Raw genomic sequence first — 6,000 nt, 5'->3', positions numbered from 1 at the left:
AGCAGCTGTTCTGCCTTTAATTAATTTTCAATTTGACTTATGACTACGCGCCATGTGATGCCCATTATCATCACGGTAGACCTAACTTTTGCGCGCCAATACAACGCAATTAAAAATAATCTTGTTATATATTCTGTATATAGAACCTTAGCCTATAACATCACAAAGAAAAACAGAACTACCTAAATTAGAACATATAGGAACCTAATTGGTAAAGAATACAACCGCGTGTCTCTCACCCTCTCTCTTTACAAGTAAAACAAAAATAGTGTTTTCAATGATGCACTCAAGAAAAAAAAGTGTGTGTGTGACGTCATGTGCAGACAGCGGTCCAGTCCTGTCGAGTGGCACGCAGGACTCTGAGACGCCAGAGAGAAGGCTGCAAGTAAAGACGGAGTCACCATAACTATGCAATCAGAAAAACACACTCCTCTCCATGGACTGTAAAATGAAAATATTACACATCCTTGACTTGGATTGGAAGAAACAACACATGCGACTCTGACGACCACCTGAATAACGGAATTGACTTTTTGGAGTTTGGGGAGGCTCACGAAATAATATTTTGGCGTTTCAAGCAACAGTTTGTATATAATCGCTGAGACAGAACGACTGTAAGTAGGAATGTATTTCTTATCTCGAACATAAAACATTTAATCTCCAACAAGTAGCCTATAGATATACACGAGATGAGTCTGTTTTTCCTTCTCCCTTGCGCACCTTCAGCTGCATCTTCAGGTGTATATGAAACCGTAGGTTGGTTGTTTTCAAAAGTCGAACTAGTACGTTACCGGCCACGTATTATCCTTCACAATCAATTCAGACACCTCTTTAATGGTAGTAACCTCCGATTTCGTGTTCCTGGTCAACGTCTATTTAATGTCTATATCGCACGACAGGAAACCGTGCGGCTGAATCAACATGTTGCGCCAAAGCGCCTGTGTAATGCGTGGTAAAACTGTTAATTTTTACATTAGTTCAATCTATGAATCTTCGTTTTTCCACGAAAAAAAACATGCAAAAAATACATTACATTAGATGAAACATGGGCTTTGGAAATTGGGAATAAATGTTACCTGGGTTGATCGATTTGGGCAGCTTTTTTCACTTTTTCTTCAATGACTCCCTGGTAGGCCTATCATTCAGAATAAAACACCTGTGTTATGTATTCCTCCAGGCTCTATGCTGTCCTGTAGTTCTTACAGATTATTTCAGTCCTTTGCTTAAACATTGGCTGGGACAGATTGCTAGTCGTCAAACATTCCAGCAGTTTTTTGGCATTTCCCCAAAGTATACGCCTTAGTGTACTCTATCTCTGGCTCTGAGAGGGCTGTGTTCAATGCTGGGTGCCGGGCTGAGGTCCCAAGTCATAACAACGTTTTGGACATTTGACTAAATTACTCAGGTTTTTACACTTTGTTTTGCTTTAAATCAGAATCAGAACTACCTTTTATTCGCCAATACATGAACATGTGCCATGAATTTGATATGGTGCTGACAATGCCTTATAATAAACAGAATTTAGAAAATAGGATTTGTGAGATACTGTCGTCTAATACTTACACTACATGACCAAAAGTATGTGGACACCTGCTCGTCCAACATCTCGTTCCAAAATCATGGGCATTTAATATGGAGTTATTCCCCTTTTGGTGCTATAACAGCCTCCACTCTTCTGGGAAGGCTTTCCACTAGATGTTGGAACATTGCTGTGGGGACTTGCTTCCATTCAGCCACAAGAGCATTAGTGAAGTCGAGCACTGATGTTGGGCGATTAGGCCTGGCTCACAGTCGGCATTCCAATTCATCCCAAAGGTGTTAGATGGGGTTGAGGTCAGGGCTCTGTGCAGGCCAGTCAAGTTCTCCCACACCAATTTCGACAAACCATTTCTGTATGGACCTCCCTTTGTGCACGGGGGCATTGTCATGCTGAAACAGGAAAGGGCCTTTCCCAAACTGTTGCCACAAAGTTGGAACCACAGAATTGTCTAGAATGTCATTGTATGCTGTAACTTTAAGGTTTCCCTTCACTGGAACTAAGGGGCCTAGCCCGAATGACGAAAAACTGCCCCAGACCATTATTCCTCCTCCACCAAACTTTACAGTTGGCACTATGAATTGGGGCAGGTAGCATTCTCCTGGCATCTGCCAAACCCAGATTCGTCCGTCGGACTGACAGATGATGAAGCGTGATTCATCACTCCAGAGAACGCGTTTCCACTGATCCAGAGTCCAATGGCGTTGAGCTTTACAACACACAAGCCGACGCATGGCATATTCGTTTGTAGGCCAAACCGTTCGAACGCCACAAACGATTTTGTGAGAAGACTCACGGTGTGACAAACACCGCTCTAGCTCTGTCACCTTTCACCACAGATGCAGAAGGGCGCCACAGGCGGATGCAGTGGGTTGAGATGCATCCCATGCAAACAAATAGATATCTCTAGTTGAAACTGATGGATTTTGGTGGGGATTATTTATTATTATGCTAATTAGATTTCCGCGGGGGCGCAGGACAACAACCTTAGCGGGCTAAGTGAAAAAATGTGCCCTCTGAAAATTAATCTGTAATCGGCTTTATAGACGACAGCTGGACCTAGTGGAAAACACTGCATGGGCTTCATCATGTCAACACAATGGGCATCATAGTAATGCCCTGGAAGGGGCTTCACCATGTCAACACAATGGGCATCATAGTAAGAAAGCCCTGGAAGGGGCTTCACCATGTCAACACTTTTTGGCATCATAGTAAGAAAGCCCTGGAAGGGGCTTCACCATGTCAACACTGTGTGGCATCATAGTAAGAAAGCCCTGGAAGGGGCTTCACCATGTCAACACAATGGGCATCATAGTAAGAAAGCCCTGGAAGGGGCTTCACCATGTCAACACTTTTTGGCATCATAGTAAGAAAGCCCTGGAAGGGGCTTCACCATGTCAACACTGTGTGGCATCATAGTAAGAAAGCCCTGGAAGGGGCTTCACCATGTCAACACTGTGTGGCATCATAGTAAGAAAGCCCTGGAAGGGGCTTCACCATGTCAACACTTTGTGGCATCATAGTAAGAAAGCCCTGGAAGGGGCTTCACCATGTCAACACTGTGTGGCATCATAGTAAGAAAGCCCTGGAAGTAGTTCACTATATAGGGAACAGGGTGCCATTTGGGACTCACAACTTTGTTTTTCTCTTATCTGAATGTGTCAAATAATGAGTAGTGATACTGATGGTTGGTGCTGTCAAACCGATCAGATTGGAAGAGCCTGCACCGGCCGGTAGGTCAGGAGGAGTGTAGATCAGGAACAGGAGAGTGATGCCCTGTCCTGTCTCAGCCTCAACCCCTTTGCCCTAGCCCAGGGCTGGCTTTATGGTAATTGGACTAGTAAACATGGAAAACACCTCACTCTGTCTGGTGTATTAAAATACACCCCCCCCCCGCCACACACCCAGTCACGATCCACTCGCCTTGGAGGGAAAAGCACCCGTGGTTACCCCATAGACTCATAGCAAAAACGTTACCTTTTTCAAACGCAATTTTCTTGTCAGCTTGTTTTAGTCAATTACAAAACTACAAAAAGGGGCTTCTCTCATGCCTTTTTCATGACGATGCTAACAGCCACTTGACTGAGTGAGTGCTAGCTAGCTACTAAACTAGCCAAGACCAACAACACAAACTAACTGACTATACAGCTACAAGTAGTGAGTGGAGTTACAAACGGACTATACAGCTACAAGTAGTGGGTGGAGTTACAAACAGACTATACAGCTACAAGTAGTGAGTGGAGTTACAAACAGACTATACAGCTACAAGTAGTGGGTGGAGTTACAAACAAACTGTACTAAACAAGTTAAATGTCTTACCTGTGAGGAAATGTTTACCACACACATAGCTACATGTAGCCTACTAGGACACATAGCTACATGTAGCCTACTAGGACACCATAGCTACATGTAGCCTACTAGGACACCATAGCTACATGTAGCCTACTAGGACACCGGAGCTACATGTAGCCTACTAGGACACCGGAGCTACATGTAGCCTACTAGGACACCATAGCTACATGTAGCCTACTAGGACACCGGAGCTACATGTAGCCTACTAGGACACATAGCTACATGTAGCCTACTAGGACACCATAGCTACATGTAGCCTACTAGGACACCGGAGCTACATGTAGCCTACTAGGACACCGGAGCTACATGTAGCCTACTAGGACACCGGAGCTACATGTAGCCTACTAGGACACATAGCTACATGTAGCCTACTAGGACACCGGAGCTACATGTAGCCTACTAGGACACCATAGCTACGTGTAGCCTACTAGGACACATAGCTACATGTAGCCTACTAGGACACATAGCTACGTGTAGCCTACTAGGACACATAGCTACATGTAGCCTACTAGGACACCGGAGCTACATGTAGCCTACTAGGACACATAGCTACATGTAGCCTACTAGGACACATAGCTATATGTAGCCTACTAGGACACCGGAGCTACATGTAGCCTACTAGGACACCGGAGCTACATGTAGCCTACTAGGACACCGGAGCTACATGTAGCCTACTAGGACACCGGAGCTACATGTAGCCTACTAGGACACCGGAGCTACATGTAGCCTACTAGGACACCGGAGCTACATGTAGCCTACTAGGACACCGGAGCTACATGTAGCCTACTAGGACACCGGAGCTACATGTAGCCTACTAGGACACATAGCTACATGTAGCCTACTAGGACACATAGCTACATGTAGCCTACTAGGACACCATAGCTACATGTAGCCTACTAGGACACCGGAGCTACATGTAGCCTACTAGGACACCATAGCTACATGTAGCCTACTAGGACACCGGAGCTACATGTAGCCTACTAGGACACCGGAGCTACATGTAGCCTACTAGGACACCGGAGCTACATGTAGCCTACTAGGACACATAGCTACATGTAGCCTACTAGGACACATAGCTACATGTAGCCTACTAGGACACCGGAGCTACATGTAGCCTACTAGGACACCATAGCTACATGTAGCCTACTAGGACACCGGAGCTACATGTAGCCTACTAGGACACATAGCTACATGTAGCCTACTAGGACACCATAGCTACATGTAGCCTACTAGGACACCGGAGCTACATGTAGCCTACTAGGACACCGGAGCTACATGTAGCCTACTAGGACACCATAGCTACATGTAGCCTACTAGGACACCGGAGCTACATGTAGCCTACTAGGACACATAGCTACATGTAGCCTACTAGGACACCATAGCTACATGTAGCCTACTAGGACACCGGAGCTACATGTAGCCTACTAGGACACCGGAGCTACATGTAGCCTACTAGGACACCGGAGCTACATGTAGCCTACTAGGACACATAGCTACATGTAGCCTACTAGGACACCGGAGCTACATGTAGCCTACTAGGACACCATAGCTACGTGTAGCCTACTAGGACACATAGCTACATGTAGCCTACTAGGACACATAGCTACGTGTAGCCTACTAGGACACATAGCTACATGTAGCCTACTAGGACACCGGAGCTACATGTAGCCTACTAGGACACATAGCTACATGTAGCCTACTAGGACACATAGCTACATGTAGCCTACTAGGACACCGGAGCTACATGTAGCCTACTAGGACACCGGAGCTACATGTAGCCTACTAGGACACCGGAGCTACATGTAGCCTACTAGGACACCGGAGCTACATGTAGCCTACTAGGACACCGGAGCTACATGTAGCCTACTAGGACACCGGAGCTACATGTAGCCTACTAGGACACCGGAGCTACATGTAGCCTACTAGGACACCGGAGCTACATGTAGCCTACTAGGACACATAGCTACATGTAGCCTACTAGGACACATAGCTACATGTAGCCTACTAGGACACCATAGCTACATGTAGTCTACTAGGACACCGGAGCTACATGTAGCCTACTAGGACACCATAGCTACATGTAGCCTACTAGGACACCGGAGCTACATGTA

At 45.9% G+C, this 6,000-nt stretch overlaps 1 protein-coding gene across 1 annotated transcript in view; it reads left to right on the top strand.

Moving 5' to 3' along the window:
* The first annotated feature begins 391 nt into the window (after positions 1 to 391).
* The window catches only part of LOC311117812 (lysophosphatidic acid receptor 1-like), a 73,454-nt gene continuing 67,845 nt past the window's right edge, over positions 392 to 6,000 (top strand). The window contains exon 1 of the mRNA XM_084192720.1: positions 392 to 614. The gene's annotated coding sequence lies outside the window, so the exon portion shown is untranslated. The remainder of the gene's footprint in view (positions 615 to 6,000) is intronic.

This window comes from Coregonus lavaretus, assembly GCF_964263955.1.
Source record: "Coregonus lavaretus genome assembly, contig: HAP1_SCAFFOLD_204, whole genome shotgun sequence".
In the NCBI taxonomy this organism is placed as follows: Eukaryota; Metazoa; Chordata; class Actinopteri; order Salmoniformes; family Salmonidae; genus Coregonus; species Coregonus lavaretus.
Note: the sequence above shows the minus strand (reverse complement) of the source record. Positions and strands in the feature narration are given on the sequence as shown.